The sequence below is a fragment of the Lissotriton vulgaris genome, chromosome 1_2, assembly GCF_964263255.1.
Source record: "Lissotriton vulgaris chromosome 1_2, aLisVul1.2, whole genome shotgun sequence".
Classification (NCBI taxonomy): domain Eukaryota; kingdom Metazoa; phylum Chordata; class Amphibia; order Caudata; family Salamandridae; genus Lissotriton; species Lissotriton vulgaris.
This window is the reverse complement of record NC_141686.1, coordinates 304,170,882-304,191,705: the sequence shown is the minus strand read 5'-3', so window position 1 is coordinate 304,191,705 and position 20,824 is coordinate 304,170,882. Positions and strand designations below refer to the sequence as shown.

Genomic DNA, 20,824 nt, shown 5'->3' with positions numbered 1-20,824 from the left:
AGCAATGGAAGGAGACTAATCCTATTTCTCCCTCCTGTAACCGGGATGTACTGTAAACAAATGCATAACCATGAAATTACACAAGTTACGTTTTTCAGCAGCAGTACTTTATTAAAGTTCTGTGTACATATGCTGACACATGCACAGTTAAATACAAAAATACTCACTGGATGCAACAGATTGCATTTGCATAAAATAAATTATATTCTTTTAAAGTCCATATGTACATAACATCTAGACCAAGCACAACACCTCACCTGCACAACTTGACTAACCTAAATAAGGGAAAAACACTAAGACCAGCACAAACAGTCCAGTCAGATAATTCACAGTGTCAAGTATCAGAGGCTGACAGTAACCTGGCACTCACACTAATACCTGTATCACCAGGGTTATCGCCACTTCTATCTGAAACCAATATAACACACAGGTTGATATTTTATCATGAGCTTCCATGCAACTTGTTGTACTCCCATGTCACAGTTTTTGCCTTCTTTTTCACATTTTCAGATGGAGAATATTTGTAACATGTTTCACCTTGAGGCCTGTTCATTTGAAACATTAACATAGAAGACAATGTTCTATCAAGTGATAAACTGGGGCGGAATTTGGTTTTATTCCTGGTTACCCTTGAGAACACCCTTTCTTCTTCAGCATTGCTGTGGGGCAAAGTAAAGATAAGTTAGGCTACTTTAGATAAAAGGGAAAACTTGCTTCTTTGAGTGCCAACAATAGTAAATTCTGTACCAAGGGAATGCCAAATGATATCCATCCTGTAAGCTACAACCTCACCAGTACCACAGTTTACTTCAATAGCAGCCCTTTCTCTTGCATTTTTGACAGGTCCTGAAAGTCAGTGACCTGGTATTTTGCAAATTCTTGCTCTAAGCAAACTATGTCATGCGCTGCAAACTTGAGGTAGGTTGAAAACCTTTCTACCAAGAACAGTAAACTGTGTTTGTGTTTCTCAAAAAAGTTAAAGACCTGTGCATGCTTAAGCACCTGGTCATTAACTGGAAGGACTTTTAAAGCATACTTTACACCCTTCTGGTGAAAGCTGCGAACTTCTTCATAGATAGCTTTCTGGGTTCCTGGCTCAATGTCCCCACTCTCTAGCATGTTTCTCAACTTTCCCCGCACAATGATGCCAACATACAGACTTGTATCTGGGATCTGGCATTCTCCCGATGTTAAATCCGGCAAACTGGCATCTGGGCTCCCCTTGAACGACTGAATAACATCTACATGAAAGACTCTACTCAAGAGCACAACAATTAATTCGATCATGGCATCATACAGGAGGTGAATGACTGGGTCTTCCCTTTGAAGCAAAAGGTTGAAATTAACAAAAGCAGGTAACACAGCCTGAAGAAATAAACAGTAGACCTCAGTCATAGGGTTCTTGAAACTCTGCACAAGTCTCCTTAGCCTGACTTTGCTATTTCTGTCACTGTCTGGTGTTGATAGGAAGTAAGAACGCAGAGCAGCAAACTGAAGAAGCAGTCTATCCAAACATGTGGACATTCCTAACCACCTCACAGAAATACATTTCAGCATCCGGCGGTAATCTGAATCAACAAATTGGCAGAATTCAGCATACACATTCTTACGCTTTGAAGAATAGTCGAACCAGAAGTAGACATCTACAAGCAATTCCTCTATACCAAAATGTTTCAAGTTAGAACCGAAGGCAGAAGCAGCATGGTAAGCAGCATTGGGAGCCATGTGGCAGGGACAGGCCATGAAATACACATTTGAATTCAAATTGAGTACTCTAGTTTTAACAGAGTTATGCCTTCCTACATTCACTGAAGCACTATCTACACCAAAGCCAATACAAGTTTCCCAAGGAATGGAATGCTTTGTCATAACATTATCTACTGCGGAAAATGTACCTTCCGCTGTACTTTCCTTGCTTAAACACATGTCAAGAAATTTGCAGCAGACCAAACCCTGTTTTGTATCATAAATTCGTACAGTTATGGGGTTCATTTTTTCAAGCCTTGATCATTGCTACCACCAACACACAGACTAAAAGCGGAGGATTTCATATCAGCCACTAAGTCAGTCAACAACTCTGGTGCAATGGCATCATTCAATACACAGGTTGCTTTTGTTCTCGCACAAGCATAACCCTGCGCAATTTTAGAGTCTGGGAAACATGTCCTTATGAGATGGCCCAAACGATCAGCCCCAGCAAAGGGTACATTGTGCTCTGCCAAAAATCCTGTGAATTTTATTTCCGCCTCTCTGGCAAGAAGGTCTTCACTGGAACTCTTCATTGACATGTAGCCAGAGAGGGGCTTCATTTTAATCTTTGTGCCTTGAAGAGATGTAAGAACTTTACCGCTAATATGGCGCTTCAGATCAAACTCTCCTTGATGCCCACAGGAGATAATCTTCTCGCAAATCAAGCAGCGGAAGGAATACGGATCGGTCTTAACAGGAACAATGATCCCTGCAGTTAAAAAGAATTTCCAAAATTATGATTGTACCCTACAAGTTTTAACCTATGAGCATTTTAAAATCAAAGCACTAGTGCATACAGTGGCTAGGCTGCTGCTCACAACAAGCACCTACTGACCACGCATTACGCTGGCTGCTGTAGTACAACACAAAAAGTCTATCCTATGCATTATGACATTTGTTGAGTACTGACTAGACACTGTTTAGGAAAGGACACCAAACAATGAATTGAGAATACCGTGACCTCCATTCCACTGACCTAAAATAGGGACGTCCAGTTTGTGATATTGTAGCACCCATGACTGACTGAAAGGTAAACTGTGCAGAAAGAGAAACTGAAATGCCCAGGAACACACAATGTGTGAGAGCCTTCACCAAAATGTTAGTCTCCACTCCCAAAACCTGATGCACATAGTAGAAAATATTTGATATTTGATATTTGTAGGGTATTTCTAGAGCGCAACGTTCGCTCCGAAGGGAGCATCTTGGCGCTGAATATCCTGTGAAAGCCAGTCCAAGAGGATTAGATAGCTGCTTTGGAGTAATCGTCAGGGAGAGTGAAAATCCAGGTCTTAAGAAGCTTTCTAAAAGGTTTTTCCTGGGTCAGTTGTCTGAGGGTTTTAGGCAGTCTATTCCAAGCTTTCGTTGCAAGAAAACTGAGGGTTTTCCCACCCTTGGTTTTCAAATTGTATTTAGAGGGAAGGATAAGATTGTCATGGGTAGAGCGAAGGTGGCGACTAGGGGTGTAGTGGGGAAAACGCCTGGTGAGGTATTTAGGGCCTGTTTTGTTGTAGGCCCGGAAGGCTATGATCAGGATTTTAAAAAGAATTCTTTTGTGAAGGGGTAGCCAGTGGAGGGATCGAAGCGCTGCAGTGATGGAAGATCTGCGGGGCAGTCCAAGGACTAAACGCGCGGCTGTATGTAGTACGCTCTGAAGTTTCAGAAGCGTGCTCTTTTTAGCCCCAGCGAGCAGGCCGTTACAATAATCCAGGCGTGAGATTATAAGTGCCACTGTCACCGTTTTTCTGGCGTCGATAGGGAGAAAGTCGAAGAACTTTCTGAGGGATTTGATCATTCCGAAGCATTTACCTGCGACGGTTCTGGCATGCTGATCAAAAGAGAGGTCGGAGTCAAAAATTACGCCAAGATTCCTGGCCGATGACACTGTCTGAGGGGGAGCAACTGAATTGTCTGGCCACCAAAGTGCTGGGCAGAAGGAGGTGTTTTTTCCGATCGGGAGGATCTCCGTTTTACTCGAATTACATTTTAGGTGATTGTTGTCCAACCATAGGAAGACTTCGGTCAAGCAGTGTTTAAGATTGAGTTCTGCTTCCGTAGTGTTATCCTCTAGTGGCACAATGAGTTGTGTATCATCGGCATACGAGGTGACAGGTATGCCGAATGATTCAATCAGGGTCAGAAGGGGAATAAGGTAAATGTTAAAAAGGAGAGGGCTCAGGATGGACCCTTGTGGGACACCTGAGGAGACTGGCTTATCTTTGGAGTGGAAGGGGCCCAGAGCAACAGTTTGAGATCGGTCAGATAGGAAAGATTTTATCCAGGATAGGGCGGAGTCGGAGATGCCAATGTCCTTTAGTCTACTGATAAGGATGGAGTGGGAGATGGTATCAAACGCCGCCGTTAGGTCGAGGAGGATGAGAATGGAATTTTTCCTCTGATCTTGTAGGGTTTTTATGGTGTCAGATAGTTCGATTAGTGCGGTTTCGGTCGAATGTTTGGGCCGGAAACCCGATTGTTGGGGGTGGAGAATGTTGTTGTCATCCAGGTAGCGTTTTAGCTCACTATGAACTAGTTGTTCCGTTATTTTTCCCAAGGCCGGGAGCAGCGATATCGGGCGAAGGTTGGTAAGGTCTGTCGGGGGTTTATTTGCCTTTTTCATAAGGGGTTTGACAATTCCCTTTTTCCAACGGCTGGGTACTAAGCCTGTGCTGAGCGATGAATTAATAAGATTGTTAATGGTCGGGTTAACCACGTCTATTAGTTGGTGAAGCACTTTGGGGGGACAGGGATCAGACGGGGAACCCGATTTGCAAGCCAGGATGGCTTCTCTGGTTTGCTCTAATGTGACCGGGGAGAAGCTACTGAACGTGCTGCCTTGGGGGTCCGCACAGCAGGAGTAGCTGGGGGGGAAAGTTGATTTGAATAGAGGCGATTTTATCCTCAAAGTAGTCTGAGATTTGGTCGTAGAGATTCTGAGAAGGGGGAATTTCAGGCAGAAGTGCCTTAGGCTGCGTAAATGATTTTACTATCGCGAACAGCGCCTTTTGTTTTTGGCAGGAGTTTTTGATGGCGTTTACGTAGTAATTTTTTTTGGCCATTTTCGATTTCAGAGAGATAGTTTTTCCTTGTGGCGATATAGGAAAGACGATTGACCACCTCGTATGTTTTTCGCCATTTACGTTCTGCCTTTTTGCATAACAAATGAGCATTGGCTAGTTCGGGTGTGAACCAAGGGGCATTGGTTTTGGTTTTGCACCGGGAGGTGTGGGAGCGAAAGGGGGGGATTCTGGAATTCATTTCCTGTGTAATCCAGTTGTGAAAGAGGTCGGCGTCGGTGTCGACGTTGCCAGATAGGATAGGGATTTGAGATTGCATTAGGGGTTTCAGAATGATGTTATCTTGGACCTTTTTCCAGTTGGTGTGGTTGTTGAGGTAAGAATTAGCTTTATTGCAGGCAGTCGGATTTGTGTTCATAATATGGAATGGGACTAGGGAGTGGTCAGACCAGATCTGAGGCAAAGGGGGCAGTGTGATTAGGGAGGAAGAGTTAGTACAAACTCCATCAAGGTGCGTGACCCATGGAGTGGGTGGGTGAAGTGACAAGTTGCTTAAAATTGAACATGTCAAGGGTTTGAGTAAAATTAATGGTTTGTACATCTGATTTCGATTCAAGATGTAGATTAAAATCCCCTAGGAGGGTGAAGGATGGGTATCTAAGTGAAAGTTGTCCTAAGGAAACGCACAGGGAGTCGAGGAACTCGGTGGCATTACCGGGAGGGCGGTAGATAAGTCCACCTGAAAACGAGGTGTGTTCGTTCAGTTTAATGGAGAAGCCTAGGCCTTCTGTCTTTCTTAAGGGCTCCAAACTGAAGGTATGACAAGGGAGGGTGTCTTTAAGTATGATTGCGACACCTCCCCCTCGGCCCTTAACTCTATCTTCCCTGAAGAGCGAGTAGCCCTGGGGTAGGGCGACAGCAATGTCAGGGTTACTGTCTACCGTCAGCCATGTTTCCGTTATCATAAGGCAGTCGAAATCGGACTCCAAGATGAGGTCATGTATGTCTTGATTGTGCTTGCACATGGATCGTGCATTGATTAGTCCACCTTTGAAGGAGAGTTGGGGGGCCTGAGGGGATGGTACATTGGCCGATGAAAGGGCTGAGTGTTGGCCAGTGGTCCAGTGGCAGAGCTTGCAGCCAACTGGGCCTGCCAACGTGGCTGGGTCAAGTATACATGAACAATGCTTAGTGGCCCGTAGTTGAAGGAGGTCGAAGGGTTGGTAAGAAATGTGGGAGAAAGAATGAGCAAAGTTTCCTGCGCCTGTCGCGGTCTTGTCGCGGACGAGCGCAGACGGGCTGGCCTTAGGCGCGCCTTCGGCGCGCAAAAGTCGCACCCGCTGCGCTCGTCCGCTGCGCTTCCTGTAGATACACATATTTATGGGCGGAAACGGGTGCGAGTGCGGGGGGGTGTGGCCTCACAAGTGGGCGTGTCCCGTGGCTTGGCGAGGGGGAATGGCGGCCGAGAATGTCAACAAGACTCGGTTTGCAGCGCTAAATCCGCTGAAGTGAGGTGACCTGCCCAGGAAGATCTGGTGCCAGGAGGCGAGTAAGTGATGTTAAAATTCAGTTCAAAGTGGGTTTAAAAACAAGTAATACGATCAATTTCTACTCCCGGCTGAGCCTCAGGAGGTTCCACAGTTTAACAAGCGACGCTAGAAATCAGCGCGCTTTATACCTGTATCGGGGGGCGTGGCCTCGCAAGTGGGCGTGTCCCGTGGCTTGGCGAGGGGGAATGGCGGCCGAGAATGTCAACAAGGCTCGGTTTGCAGCGCTAAATCCGCTGAAGTGAGGTGACCTGCCCAGGAAGATCTGGTGCCAGGAGGCGAGTAAGTGATGTTAAAATTCAGTTCAAAGTGGGTTTAAAAACAAGTAATACGATCAATTTCTACTCCCGGCTGAGCCTCAGGAGGTTCCACAGTTTGACCACTCTTCATATAATGAAAGGGAAACAAGCATTAAAACAGTTGGCCTTGTAGTCTTCTCAAAACGGATAACACAAAACCTAGGATGCAGCATGGTGTTGCAAAAATAACAGATATGCCTTTGTCCACACACTTTAAAGTATGTATCCTTATTGGACTACCTTTGTATTGCTCTTCTTGCATCCAGGACAGGTCGAGTTTAGTTCGATAGTACCGTGCCCCAGATTTCTTCTCGCTAGATTTCCTTTGGCGAGAAGCAGCCTTTCCCTTTTTGGAAGTCATAGCTGAAGTGCCGTGCTCACTGTCATCTGTATCAGACATTATTCTGCCAAGACAGGGAAAGGAAAGAAACTCAAATATGCCCAACATGATTCTACATGTATGACCAAGGGGACTAAAGCATGGTTTTGCCTAACCAGAATGCAGTCCCAGTGAAGCTGCGGTCCAGCAGGTGCTGCCTCCCAAATGAATCTATGATGCTCCTGAGCTCCCTCTTTTTATTCCACATAAGGACACCGTTTTGACTGTTCACAACTATCTAGCACAATTAAAAATCGCTTTTTTCATACAAGTCAGCCAGCCACTAGTATGTTCAGACCTTCTGAAATACTTAATGATGCCCTTTTGCCAATACCGTGTCTATACCTGAGGTACACGGCCAGAGACCACATTTAAGAGTTTAGTACTCGCACTCCGCTGGTGTGTCACTGACTGTTCTCTGCTGAGCAGATCCTGTTCAGGGTAGTCGGTCCTACAAAGGTTTCTTGGGTCACTCAAGCACTGACACTGCAAAGATGGTGGACTTTTTTGAATATCTATAAAAGTACACACACAAAAAATTTGAATTTACTGGTCCAGATTTATAATGAAGTTTTTAACCATGCATATATGATTCCTGATTGTACTCAATGCAGTATTATAACCCAGAATGCACTATAGCAACACAAACCAACATTTCAATAATGTTCAGTCACCAAATTGAATTCAATCAAGCACAACTTAGATCAAGGGAGACATCATGGAAGAAAGACTGGGTTGAAGCCTGAGCTATATTAAGCCGGTGCATTGTTCCCAGCTACTGCTCCTCCAATTCTCAGCTCCCACTGTTCCACAGCTCAAAGGCAAAGAGAGAAAAATACCAGTTAATATGACCACACACCAAATAACACCACAATACCAAGTCAGCTAGCCAGAGAGTATCAACGTTAATTTTCACAGACAATGTGCTTTAGAGAAAACTCAACACAGGATTGCGGTATTATTAAAGTGCTGAGCATCACTGTGATGGCAGGCTTACAATCATGGAGTACTCGGCTTGTTTTATTTAGGCAACACACTGCATTTTGTTCACCATATAGAAACAGTCGATATTAAACTATATTGTTCTTGCATGAAAAATCCTGGGCACACAAATTCATCCCCGACAAGAACATCATTTCAACAAAGCACCCTCAAGGGGAGCGCATGGAACAGCCAGGACAGAAGTTCCAAACACAAGTAAACAAAAAAGGCCTCATGATCTGGTATTGAAAAGCAGTAACACAGCTAAACTAAAAATACACAGTTCTGGTAAAACATGAGGTTCATGATCTTTTGTGAAAACTGTCACTAAACAAAAGACTGACATCTTGCTGCCGTATTATTCACCAGTTCTCGTGACATTGGTTATTGCATGAAAACTCCTGGGTGTACAAATTCAGCCCCAACCTCATTTAAACACAGCAGCACCCTCACGGTGAGCGCCAGGACAGAACTTTAAAACACAAGTAAACAAAACAGGTTTCATGACCTGGTTGTGAAAAGCAATAAGACAGCTCGCTTCAAAATACAGAGCTCAGAGAAAACATGTGGTTTATAATCTTTTGTGAAAACTGACTCTAGACAAACCAATCTCATCTTGCTGCTGCATTATTCACCAGTTATCTTGTCATTTTTGCTGTTACATGAAAACGTCAGGGTACACAAAGACTTCAGATCTCCCAACAGCTAAAGGAAGCACCCTCACGTTCAGCACCATGAGCAGCCAGGACAGAAGTTCCACAAGTAAACAAAACAGGTCTCATGATCTGGTTGCAAAAAGCAGCAACTCACAGCCAACATCAAAATACACAATAGTGCTTTGTGGTTCAGGTTTGCAGCAAGGATTTAACCAAAAACACTGATCTTGCAAGGAAGATTCATGTTTACACTTATTTACCTTGACATTACAATGAATTGCTGAGTGAACCTGGTAACCCACCCTGTGACAGAAGAGTTGCACAAATAACTTACACACATGAAAGAAGATTCGTGAGAATTAAAGTTATCCAGCCCTCCTCAAACATTTTTGCAACAGTACTTGTGATCTTAATAAAACTGGCTTTCTGCACTTTACTTAAAACATGCAGACACAGCACACACTTACAGTAGCTGATATTTAATTCACAGTTACAGTTAATTTAATAAAGAGACTTACCACTGTCTCTCAGTCACAATGCTAACTGTTGCACCTAGGGAATTGAGGCAAAATATAAAAATAAGGCAGCTACTTCTTGCCTGCTGAGAGTATTTACTAACTTGTCTGCTACCACACCATGCTCTGTCGGTTCGGTTCAAAATCTTTATTCGATTCATACAATGAATCATAAAAGTACAAAGTTAAAAAGCATGATACACAATTTAAAAATGAACCACTATAGTTATACATTTAAAAAAAAGTAATTGAAAGTTATTTTTTAAATGACCATTTGTCACTTATCAGGATATAAGAACAATTGATAGTGGGACCCACATTTTGTCTCCTACTATTAGCAAGTAATTTTACACACAATGTTAATTACAAATCATACAGCATATATACACATTCCCATGGCAGAATACAGGTCTATGGCTAAATTATCCGTAGCGTTTCCTGATCTGAAGTGATACTCTTATGAAGTTATGTTATGTTATGTTATGTTATGTTATGTTATGTTATGTTATGTTATGTTATAATTGCTTTTGTAGAGCGCACGGCTACTCAAAAAGAGTGTCCCGGCGCTTTTTAAAAAGGAGGGCTGCGGTCTACTAACATAACACTTTAAAGGAAAAAATATCGCAGATAAAAAGAACAGAACAGGCAAAAAGGCCTACTGGGTGAACAGCCAGGTTTTGAGGCCTTTTCTAAAAGCTAATAAGCTGGTTTAACATGGCACAACAAACTTCAACAGATGATAGCGATAACAGATAGTCGTAACCTTCTTTATAAGTACATGGCTGCCGCCCCTTCAGGATGGGTTTAATAAATCTGATCCTTGGCTCCTGATAAAGAGAACAGAAGAGGACAGTGTGTATGGTGCTTTGGTTAACTCTGTTATTGCAAGGACAAGGGGGCAGCCTCTCACACCATCCCCCTTGTTTGGGAAAAGCAAACAAAAAATGAAGGATATCTAGCCTAAACCTTGTAAGATAAAACCGCCATTGCGTATTTGTTGTAAAAGTTAAATAGAACTGATGCTGAGACTTGACATGAACAGTTACATCACCTAAGCATGGTTTGTTTAAAAATTCCCAATAACTTGCTTTTATTTGGGCTTTTATGTTTCCCTGAATTTTTTTCGGGTCATTATGAAGAGGACCCAGACCTATCTTGTGCAACATATTGCTGACATATGACAACCAAGAGATCTGCTTTGCATTGTCTAGGGTCATACAGTCATGAAGAATTTCTTTGGTGAGCTGGAGCTCGTTGGATAACCATATTTTTCCCCACAATAATAGGGGCGACAGACGAACAATATCAGTCACATTGGTCATACCCATTTCACTGTGGCAAAAACTGTTTTTTTTTTTTTATTTATAAAAGTTTTTTATTGAAAAATATAAATGGAATATACATTGGCAGTTGTATACAGTACATTTGTGTTGGCTATAATTCTTGGCTTGTCTGGAAGAGAGAGAAGAAGAGAGAGAAAAAAGAGAGGGGGGGGCTATTGCGTTGTCTCTAAATGTTCATCGAGTGGGCCCCACATGAGCCCCTTGGGGGTGTGTTCTTTCGAGAAGTTGCCTGTTGAATTGTCCGCTCCCCTCAGGAAGGTGACCCAGTTGATCCATGCCTTGAAAGTTGCTTTCGCCGTGTTTTTCCAGTTGGTTAGGATGATCTTTAGGGCAGCCGTTAGTAGCAGGTCCAGTAGGGCTCTCTCTTCCCTGTTGTTTAGGTTCGCTGTTAGGTGTCCTGTCGCCAGGCTCGCATAGCTGATTGTTAGGTCTGTTTTGAGCATATCGTTTATGAATGCGTTGATCTGTGCCCAGAACTTCTTGACTTTCACGCATCCGAAGATGAGGTGTTCGAGGGTGCCCTCCTCCTTCTGACAGTTCCAGCAGTCACCTTATTCTGCAATGCCGACTTTATGGAGCCTGGACGGCGTCCAGTAGGCTTTGTGGAGGAGCCAATATTTAGTTTGCGCCAGTTGTGGGGTTATTTTGTTCGATGTGGCTATGCTCCACATTTGTGCCTGTTCCTTCCCATTTAGCTGTCTGCCTAGAAGTGTCTCCCATGAGTTTGTCGTTTTTTTGTTAAGCGACAGTGTTGAGGGGCTCAGTAGTTTGTAGATCTTTGCGGTTTGGTGGCCTGCCGAGTTTAGGGTTTCTACATATTTGACGATGCTCGGTGTTTCTCTGTGTAGCTTAGCTCTAGTTATGGCAGTTCTGATCTTTAGAAAGGTATATAGTTCTTTGTTGGGGAGCTCGTTTAGCTGTTGTATGTTTGAAAAAGTCAGTTGTTTCCCCTTGGTTTCCATCTGTTTGGGGAAGCTGATTCCTCTGTTTATCCATGTGTCATTGTTCATTGTTGCCCCTTGGTATGTTATTTTAGTGTTGAACCAGATGGATTCCCATGTTGTACCTCTCAGCTTCTGTATCATTCGCCTGTCGATTTTCATCAGCGCTTCTCTGGTGTGTTTCAGTATTGAGTTTGACCTTAGGGGGTGTTTGTTTGTCGTTAGTATAGCTATTGGGTGCAGACCTCCCAGGAGATCTTTCTCCAGCTCTAGCCAGACTGGTTTGTACTGTTGCGTTTCGTCGATCCATGCCATCCCTTGTTTCGCCAGGCACGCTGTTTGGTAGGTTTTAAAGTTTGCCAGGTTGAGGCCCCCGAGTTCTTTCGCTAGTCTCAGTTTGGGTAGGCCGATTCTTGGTTTTTTGTTTCTCCATATGAAGGTGTTTATCATGCTGTCCAATCTTTTGTGGAAGCTTTCTGTCATTGGGATCGGTAGCATGTTTAGCGTGTAGTTTATTGCAGGTGTTATCATCATTTTTATAGTTTCTATCCTTCCCCACCAGCTGATGTATTTTGGCGACCATAGTTCTAGTCTTTCTTTCACTTTTTTGAGCAATGAGTCCTTGTTATGTTGTATTGTGGATTCTAGGTCTCTCCCAAACTGCAGCCCTAGGTACCTGAGTGGTTTTGTTTGCCAGGCTAGGCCCGAGTTCCCGAGCACTGATCTTGTGGTGTGGATGTTCATTGGTTTGCATTCCGATTTGTCTTTGTTGAGTTCTTACCCTGATGCCTCTGCGTATTCTCCTATTGTGTCCATGAGAGCTGTGATTGACGTTGATGGGTTTGTGGTTGTGATGAGGATGTCATCCCCGTATGCTGCCAGTTTGACTGTTTTCTCTTTGATCTTAACACCCGTGTTCCTCTCATTGTCTCTTATTTTTGCTAGTAGGGGTTCTAGTGCCAGTAGGAAGAGGCCCGGTGACAGTGGGCACCCTTGTCTAGTTCCTCTTCCTAGTAAGAGCGTTTCCGATGTGCTTCCATTCACCACTATTTTTGCTCTAGGTTTGTTGTATAGGGCCATTACCATTGCTATGTATTTCTCCCCTAGGCCGAACTTTGCCATGCAGTTACTGAGGAAGGGCCACGAAACTCTGTCGAAAGCCTTCTCGGCATCCAGCGCTATCATGACCGCTTGCTCGTTACTCTGTGTTGTGTGGTTAATTAGGTGGCATAGCAGCCTTGTGTTGTCTTGCGATAGTCTGTGTTTGATATATCCCACTTGTGAGTTGTGGATGATGTCCGGTAGGACTCTGTTTAATCTATTTGCCAGCACTTTCGCATAGATTTTGCAGTCGACATTTATGAGCGAGATTGGTCTATAGTTCTGCGGGTATTGAGGGTCTTTCCCTTCCTTGGGTATTATTGTGATGTTGGCCTCACTCATGGTGTTCGTCATCTTGCCGTTGTGTATGCAGGCGGAGTATGTTTCCGATAGTATTCTTTTGATATTTTGACAGAAAGTCTTGTAGAACACGGTGGTATATCCGTCCGGTCCTGGTGCTTTGTTCCGTTTTAGCTGGTCGATTGCCGCTTCGATTTCTTCTTCCGTTATGTTTGCTTCAAGGGTCGTTCTGTCCTCTTCTTTGAGTTTTGGCAGGTTAATGTCTTTTAGGAGTGCGCAGCCTCCGTCTCTGCTCAGGTTCTTATCTTCGAAGTATAGCTCTTGGTAGAATTGTCTGAAGACTTCAAGTATTCCTTTGTTTGTTGTTTGTGATTTATTTGTTTTGTCCGTTATTGCTGCTATTGTGTGTTGCCTTTGCTTCGCTTTGAGGTAGGACGCCAGTTGTTTCCCTGCTTTATTGGCCCTGCACAGGTTCACAGATTTGAATTTTGTTAGCCACGTTCCCGCTCGTTCGCTCAGGATTTTGTTCAGTTCGTATTTTTTTTTTGTGAGCTTGGTCAGTGTGTTCTTGTCCGCTAGGTTTGCGCAGTGGCCTCTTTCCAGTGCTGCTATTTCATCTTCTATCTCTGAAATTTTCTTGTCCCTGCTTCTGTTCATTCTTGATTTGATGTTTATCAGTTTGCCTCTTAGTGTTGCTTTGAGTGCGTCCCAGATGGTGCCTTTCCCTACCTCGCCGTTGTCATTATGTTCAAGGTAGTCTTTAAGTGCCCTCTCTATAAAGTTTGTCAACACCAACAGAAAGGTCAGGCAGCATGGACCGTTACTCAAAGGCGGGGAAAGGCGAAATCTTCCCTACCAGGTCACGTTGAGGTTCCACCGGAACTGATCGAGTTGGTAGTCTACAGTGTTCCTTGGTAATTCGGACAAAAGCTCGCGTCAGTATGGGAGCACCACCATCTTGCGGCAACGTCGTGGCCACTCCGGAGAGCGGGACAGTAGGCGTATCCTTCCGCCGACGCACTGGATCAGCCTCTCTCGCAGCACCAGATGGGGATAAGGCGGTAGTTGCCCGGAGCAGGGGCACATCAATGGAGGATGATCGAGCAACAGTGGCGGTCGCCCCCACCGGAAGCCCGCCGGGGTTGAATGCCCATGACTCCCGGGGGATCTTTAGAGTTTGGACAATGTCTTTAAGAGTGTGGCTCATGCTGGAGCAGACAAGCATTCGAGTTCAGGGTAGTCCAGAGCCGTTCTAGTGGACCGGGCCCAAATCCGGGGAGCCGGCCGTCATTTTGAGCGTTCCGCAGCAGCAGCGGCTTTTCACCCCGGCCGCCGGAGCGGGTCCCCCGGCCATCCACAATGGCAGTCCTGGTGCAGCTGTCCGGCAGGTGAAACGCTAATGGCTGTCCTGCTGCAGCTGACCGGCGAGTGAAACGCTAAGGGTCGTCCTGCTGCAGCTGACCGGCGAGTGAAACGCTAAGGGTCGCCCTGCTGCAGCTGAGGAACCTCCACCTGGGGAGGTGGGGGAGGTCCGTTCGCGTCGCCTCCCCCCAGGGCACCCCACGCCGTCTCTTGGCGCAGCATTATAGGATGGCCAGACCAGGCAACAAAAAGGGGGGAGCCGTCAGTAAGGCATCCCCTGCCCGCAACTGGTTGGGCATCACATCTGGACGATTCGCCGGTCGATGGCTGCCGGCAAGGTCCCGACTTCCACGTGTCGGAGGCCTCACCTTCCGGATGGGCGTAGCCGTGGACCTGCTAAACTCCAGAGCTTCCGGAATGGAGGGTAGGTCCCTGCTGACTTTTATCTATCTCATGTTGCCGTTACTGGGCGGGGTGGGTGGTAGGACAGACATGCTTAGGCAGCGAGGGCGGCGGAGCCGAGCTACCTCGTGGCCATCTCGACCGCGAGCTTGGCTCCTCCCCCTAGTTTCATATTTCTCACGAAGGGCTATTTCCTAGTGTTTCTATTTTAGCAGGTTCAAAAAGATCCTATCAGTGGCCTACTGATTTTACTCGATTTCTTTTCTTTCCTTTTCTAGTGATTTTTATGCCATAGTTAGCTAAAAAGATACAACGACTAATCCGTATTTTATATATGTCCTTTTTTATCAGGGGTGCCCTCCGGTGGAGCCGGATTATCTACCTCTAATAAATGGTCCGGGTGGAACCAATTACCAATCAGTGGGGAGAAGATAGGCATGACAGATTACAAAGGGGAACAAAGGTCCGCACTACCTATCCTTCACTATCTGCAAAGACTAGACAGAATATTGCTATTCTACGTTGTTTGCAAACGGTGAATATCTCAAAAAGGAGCTACTCTAACAATCAAAAAGGGAGCTACCCTGACAATCAATCAATCAAACAAACAGTGGGGAGAAAAGATAGGCACGACAGATTACAAAGGGGGACAAAAGTCCGCGTTACCCACCCTTCACTGTCCACAAAGGAAGATAGAGTATTTGTACTCTTCCTCGTTTGTAAGCAGCGAATGTCTCAAAGAACCATCATCGTTTCGCAATTTGTCGTTTTTACACGACCTTACCCGGACCGCATGGGCTGTTTCTCGTCTTCCGCTTCCAGCGCCCGATCGTCCTCCAATCTCCGATATTGCCGCGGCACTCCTGATGGTTCCCAGTCAGGACCGTAGATCACTCGAGAGAGGTCGATTCGGAACCAGTGAAGTTCGGATGATCGGCTGCCAGACGAGGGTCTATCGGGCAGGAGCTCTTTCCCGATCGTTGCAGTCGTTCACTCTGTCGTCAGGACCTCTCCCACTGGATCCACGTGTCGCTGATGGGCCACACGTGGGCGCCAATTGTTAAACAGGAAGGCAATCAACGAATGAAATAACCTTAAGTATTGCCCGGCGATGTCGCCTCTTAACCCACAAAGTATTAATCAATGAAGAGGCAGGCGCTGGAGACTGGAAGGCAGGAAACAAGGGTTTATTCTCTCCGGAGGAGAACACATCAGATCAGACCAACAGGGAATCTTCTCGAGGTGCTCTAACTGCATCTCTGAGGCCTGGCCTCTTATACACGCATTTATGGCAGGAAGACATTCTTTATTACAATAAAGGTACTTTGAAGTATGAAAGACATCCCCGGAATCTTCCGCTTCAGGCCCGTTCCCACACACCCTTACAGTGAGGATCCCCTCCCCAATCACAATACCGGATCGTTATCGGACGGTAGGAACAGCGGGGCATTCCGCCGATTCCCGGAATGCGTGTGGTGTGACGGATCTCATGGGGTGGGGGCCTTGATCTACTGTAACTCCTTTGAAGAGGGGTGATTCTTTACAGTTGGGGCCATAAACTGCATCCGCAGGGCTGGGTGATAGCCTGGGACCGGCCTGGACAATCGGACACGGAGGAAGAGGAGTGTCAGAGGGTGCGATAGTGAATAGGATGAAAGGGAGGTGTCGGGCAGGCACGGGATGTGATTCACAGGAAAGAGCAGTGCAGATGGAGGGGGTTTATGGCCCATGCATGAGAGAGAGAGAGCCGGGGTGACCAGTGCGTGGGGGAGATGCTTGCGAGGGTGGGGAGCCGCGCTGGGGAGCGGCGGCGTGCAGAGAGTGGGTCTGATCAAGGCATCTAAAATGGCTGCCGTGTACGACAAAAGTGTGGCATTGGGAAAAAGGCAAGATGGCGCAGATAATGTTTATCAATACGAATTAATTTTCCACAAGTTTTTAGGTGCTGCTGTGTGACAGTGCTTCACCTTCAGGCTGGCTGGCCTACCGGTACCCAATTTCTTTGAAAACTACTGTTCCCTCATTCGCAGCCTAGGCTTTCTGCCTTTTTTTTAATAAACGCAATGTCACGGTAGGCAAGCGGCTACAAAGAAGTTTAGTTACCAGCTCTGAGCTCTTGCTGAGAGTGTCACTTTTCTCTTGTAACATTATACTTTGTTACCTCCTACATTTTGTTTGCTTTAGACACTTGCACGAGTGCCACCATGATTGCCTACGTAACGTTTTGTTCTTGCTGTTGAGAGTGTCTGTGTAGATATATGGGGCACCTTTCTGCCCCAATACCAATGGCACAGCTGAATATAATTTCTTTCAATTTCAGTCCGTCTTATTTCTCATTTTACTCCTTTTTCTCCTTTATCTAATCAACTCTTCTGCTTTAATCCAATGTATTCCACACACCGGGTAATGCTATTTTCAACAGTTTCTCATATTCAAGATGTGCCTATCCGGGCCTCTCTGCAAGAATACGTACAGACGCATGGTTCATCCGAAGCAGATTTTATTAAAGACCCAATGCATTTCGGGCCGCTGGGGCCCTTCATCAGGGGCAACTACAAATAATAATAATACATGTATTATAATTTCATAAAAGACGGTGTTCAAATACGTTCACAACATTCATGTATAATTAACTGCATTTCAGTCCGCTGTGACTATCACATTTCAGAAAGCCTAATGGTTCACACATTTTGGTGTATAATAACTCATTTAACGATCCCAAGAGCTTCAAACAAAGTTTAATCCCACTCCCTTACATCAGTTGTACCTTCACATTATTCACCCGGTAACTCCCACTAGATTGCCACATTGCTCTGAACACACGCCCACTTCTCTTCCCAGATTACAACTTTCTGCTTTCATTATACGTGTCATTAAACCTTCCTGTTAAACGCAGACGTACTCTCATCTTTTTTTCTCAAATGTAACCCCATGTAAACATAATTCCCAAATTGTCCTCTTATAATACCCCCCCTTTTTTCTTAAATGTCCCCTGGTTTTCTTAAATGTCCCCGGTCGCCCCGAGGGGCGGCCGGGGACGGGTGCCCGGGGGAGGGCGCGGAGGCGGTCGAATCTCCCTCGGCCCCGCGGACACGGCGAAGCTGCTGCCAGGGGGGCTGTAACACCCTCCGCCGGAGCGGAGGGCCACCTGCCACCCCGAAGCCTTCCCAGCCGACCCGGAGCTGGTCGCGGCGCACCGCCGCGGAGGAAATGCGCCCTGCGGGGGCCGGCTAGGGCCCGGGCCCCGGTCCCTGGTCCCGCGGAGGGGTTCCGGAACTCCCGGGCCACCGACCTTCCCGCCGTGTTGAATCCTCCGGGCGGACTGCACGGACCCCACCCGTTTACCTCTCGACGGTTTCACGCCCTCTTGAACTCTCTCTTCAAAGTTCTTTTCAACTTTCCCTTACGGTACTTGTTGGCTATCGGTCTCGCGCCCGTATTTAGCCATAGATGGAGTTTACCACCCGCTTTGGGCTGCATTCCCAAGCAACCCGACTCCGAGAAGACCCGATCCCGGCGCGCCGGGGGCCGCTACCGGCCTAACACCGTCCGCGGGGTGAGCCTCGATCAGAAGGACTTGGGCCCCCTGAGCGACGCCGGGGAGTCGTCTTCTGTACGCCACATTTCCCGCGCCCGCCGCCGGGCGGGGATTCGGCGCTGGGCTCTTCCCTGTTCACTCGCCGTTACTGGGGGAATCCTAGTTAGTTTCTTTTCCTCCGCTTAGTAATATGCTTAAATTCAGCGGGTCGCCACGTCTGATCTGAGGTCGTAGTCGGAAGCATGACGCCGGAGCGTCAAAAGGGGGCACTGCCGGGGAAGAGGCCGGGCCCCTGCCGGAGCAGGGGCCTGGCAACGCCCGGCAACGCGCGCCATCTCTTTCCCCGGATCGCGTCCGGAAGGGCTTCGCCCTCTCCGGAGAGCCGGCCGCGGAGGTGGGCGCCCGAGGCGCGTGCGCGTGGGCAGCCGGTGGGACACCACAGACAGCCTCGCGCGGCACGCAGCCAGGCGCCCCGGGGCGGACCGGTCGCCAGGCCCCCTTCTCGGGGGGCCAGGCGCGCCGGCGGCGTACCTCCGCGGCAGGACCCGGCGAGGGACCCTGCCACGGGCGATCGGGGTGGTCTGAACTTGTGGGGGGACGAAGGGGTAGCGGAGCTAACCCTGCGACGGCCCCAGCCGCGTCCCTGGGAAGCCCCGGGGCGATTGACGATCGAGCGACCCTCAGACAGGCGTAGCCCCGGGAGGAACCCGGGGCCGCAAGGTGCGTTCGAAGTGTCGATGATCAATGTGTCCTGCAATTCACACTAATTCTCGCAGCTAGCTGCGTTCTTCATCGACGCGCGAGCCGAGTGATCCACCGCCAAGAGTCACAGGCAACTTTTCGAAAACGTTCGCCCACCTGCGGGTGCAGGAGAGGCGGGAGGAAGGCGACACCGTCCGTCCGCCTCCCGCGCGGCAAGACGGCCCCGGTGCCCCGTTCGAGGCTTCCCCTCTGGGAGTCAGACTGCACCGTTGGGAGAAAAAAAACACTGCCAGGCGCTCGGCCTGGGAGCCCCCGCCTTCCCGCCCACCCGAGGGGGGCAAGGAAGGAAGAGGGGCTCCCAGTGCGACGGGAGCAGGCAGCCCCACAGCCGCCGGTCCCTCCCAGGGTAACCCGGGAGGGACCTCGCGAGTCTTCTAACCCCCTCGGCCCGGCCGCGAGGGACCAGGTCAAACCGGGGTACCTGGCAATGAGGGAGGGTCGCTCCACCTGCACGTCAGATGCCGGGGCAGCCCCGAGCCATGCCGTCGGGCTGGCGATTAGTCCACCACCGCCCCTTGCCCGGGTCGGAGGCGCCGGGACGGGGAAGAGCCAGGCGGCTTTCCCCTTTACGCACGCCTCCCACCGAGAGGAGCCGAGGTCCCCTCACAGGCCCTTGGCCTCTTCTCTTCTGGGACTCCCTGCCGCGCGAGAAGGGCCACTTCCCGGTCACCCGGAACCCGGTCGGGCCGGGACTCGGGCGTGGGAAGGGCCCAGCCGACGCCAGGGCCTTTTCCAGGGAGGGGGTGGTGCCAGCCCGGGGAAGCAATGCCATTCGGTTTCCCCCCACCCGGGGGACGTCGTGCCGGGTGAACTTGGATTCCGTCTCGGAGAGGGACAGGGGACTTGTGATAGGCAGGCATACAAAAAACATGACATGAAGAAGGTGTGTGAGACTGTGAGTGAGTACCTGTACCCATGGGCTGCAATGTAGATAATGTGTACAATTAGGCATATCAATTCTATGTATTGGAAGTAGACAAACACCCTGTATTCACACAACCAATTTACTATTGCAGTGTTGACCAATGAGTGCACACGTCATTGCTCTGATAAAACATTTCTACAATTAAACATCCCAACACTACTAACACATGTGCACATTTTTTCCTAGTGGATGCTGCATCAACTGCACAACAACTGGATGACAACATTGTGTCGGATGATATGGAAGAAAATCCTCCTAACATTCACACTGACACACATGAGGTGGAAAGAAGCATCATACGGTCCCCCACACCCACTCCACAGTGTGACAACGATGTGGTTGCTGCTGAAGGTGAAACTTTAACACCAACACCACCTGTACCGTCCTCAACAAACATTATTAATGAGTGGCAGAACACACAACAAGAGTTCCAAAGTTCTGCTGTAAGTGTTCAGCGGGAACTCCTCAGTGAGCTACATGTGGCATTGCCAAATATCGCTACCATCCTGCGATCCATACTACAAAGTATCAATCCAGATTTTGCAAATATTGGCACAGATGAAGGCACTTCCACACAAACACCAGGATTATCACAATCTCTGGGAAACATTTCTAAGATCATGAGTGAGAGGCATGTTCAAATGCCACCCCAAAATGCAAACAGGGAAATAGCCCAGCACCTGCAAGATATTGTGAACCAAATGAGAGACATGCAGCAACGTCAAGACCTCTTCCTGTCATCCATGACAGCTTTTCATGCAGACTTGCTGACGGTCATCAAAAACCAGCAAATGTTGCTGAATGAACAAAGGGATAATGTAACCTCGAGGGAACATGTGTACCCTCAAACATCCTCTGCCATTGCTGGTGGAAGCAGTAGCACACCATGCCCTGCAGTTACTCAACAAAGTGAAGACTCTGAGGATGAATTTTCCATACAAATACAAAGGAAGAGAGGACTGTAAATTACTATTGCACACAGGTGTCCCTGGACAACACACTAAACATTT

At 47.6% G+C, this 20,824-nt stretch overlaps 1 non-coding gene and 1 pseudogene across 1 annotated transcript; both read right to left on the bottom strand.

Moving 5' to 3' along the window:
• Positions 1-442: 442 nt before the first annotated feature.
• LOC147736569 (uncharacterized) lies at positions 443-13,482 on the bottom strand (annotated as a pseudogene).
• A 5,319-nt stretch (positions 13,483-18,801) lies between these two features.
• Positions 18,802-18,955, bottom strand: LOC147736568 (5.8S ribosomal RNA). The gene has a single exon (XR_015308133.1). It is a non-coding gene; the product is annotated as a 5.8S ribosomal RNA (ribosomal RNA).
• Positions 18,956-20,824: the final 1,869 nt, after the last annotated feature.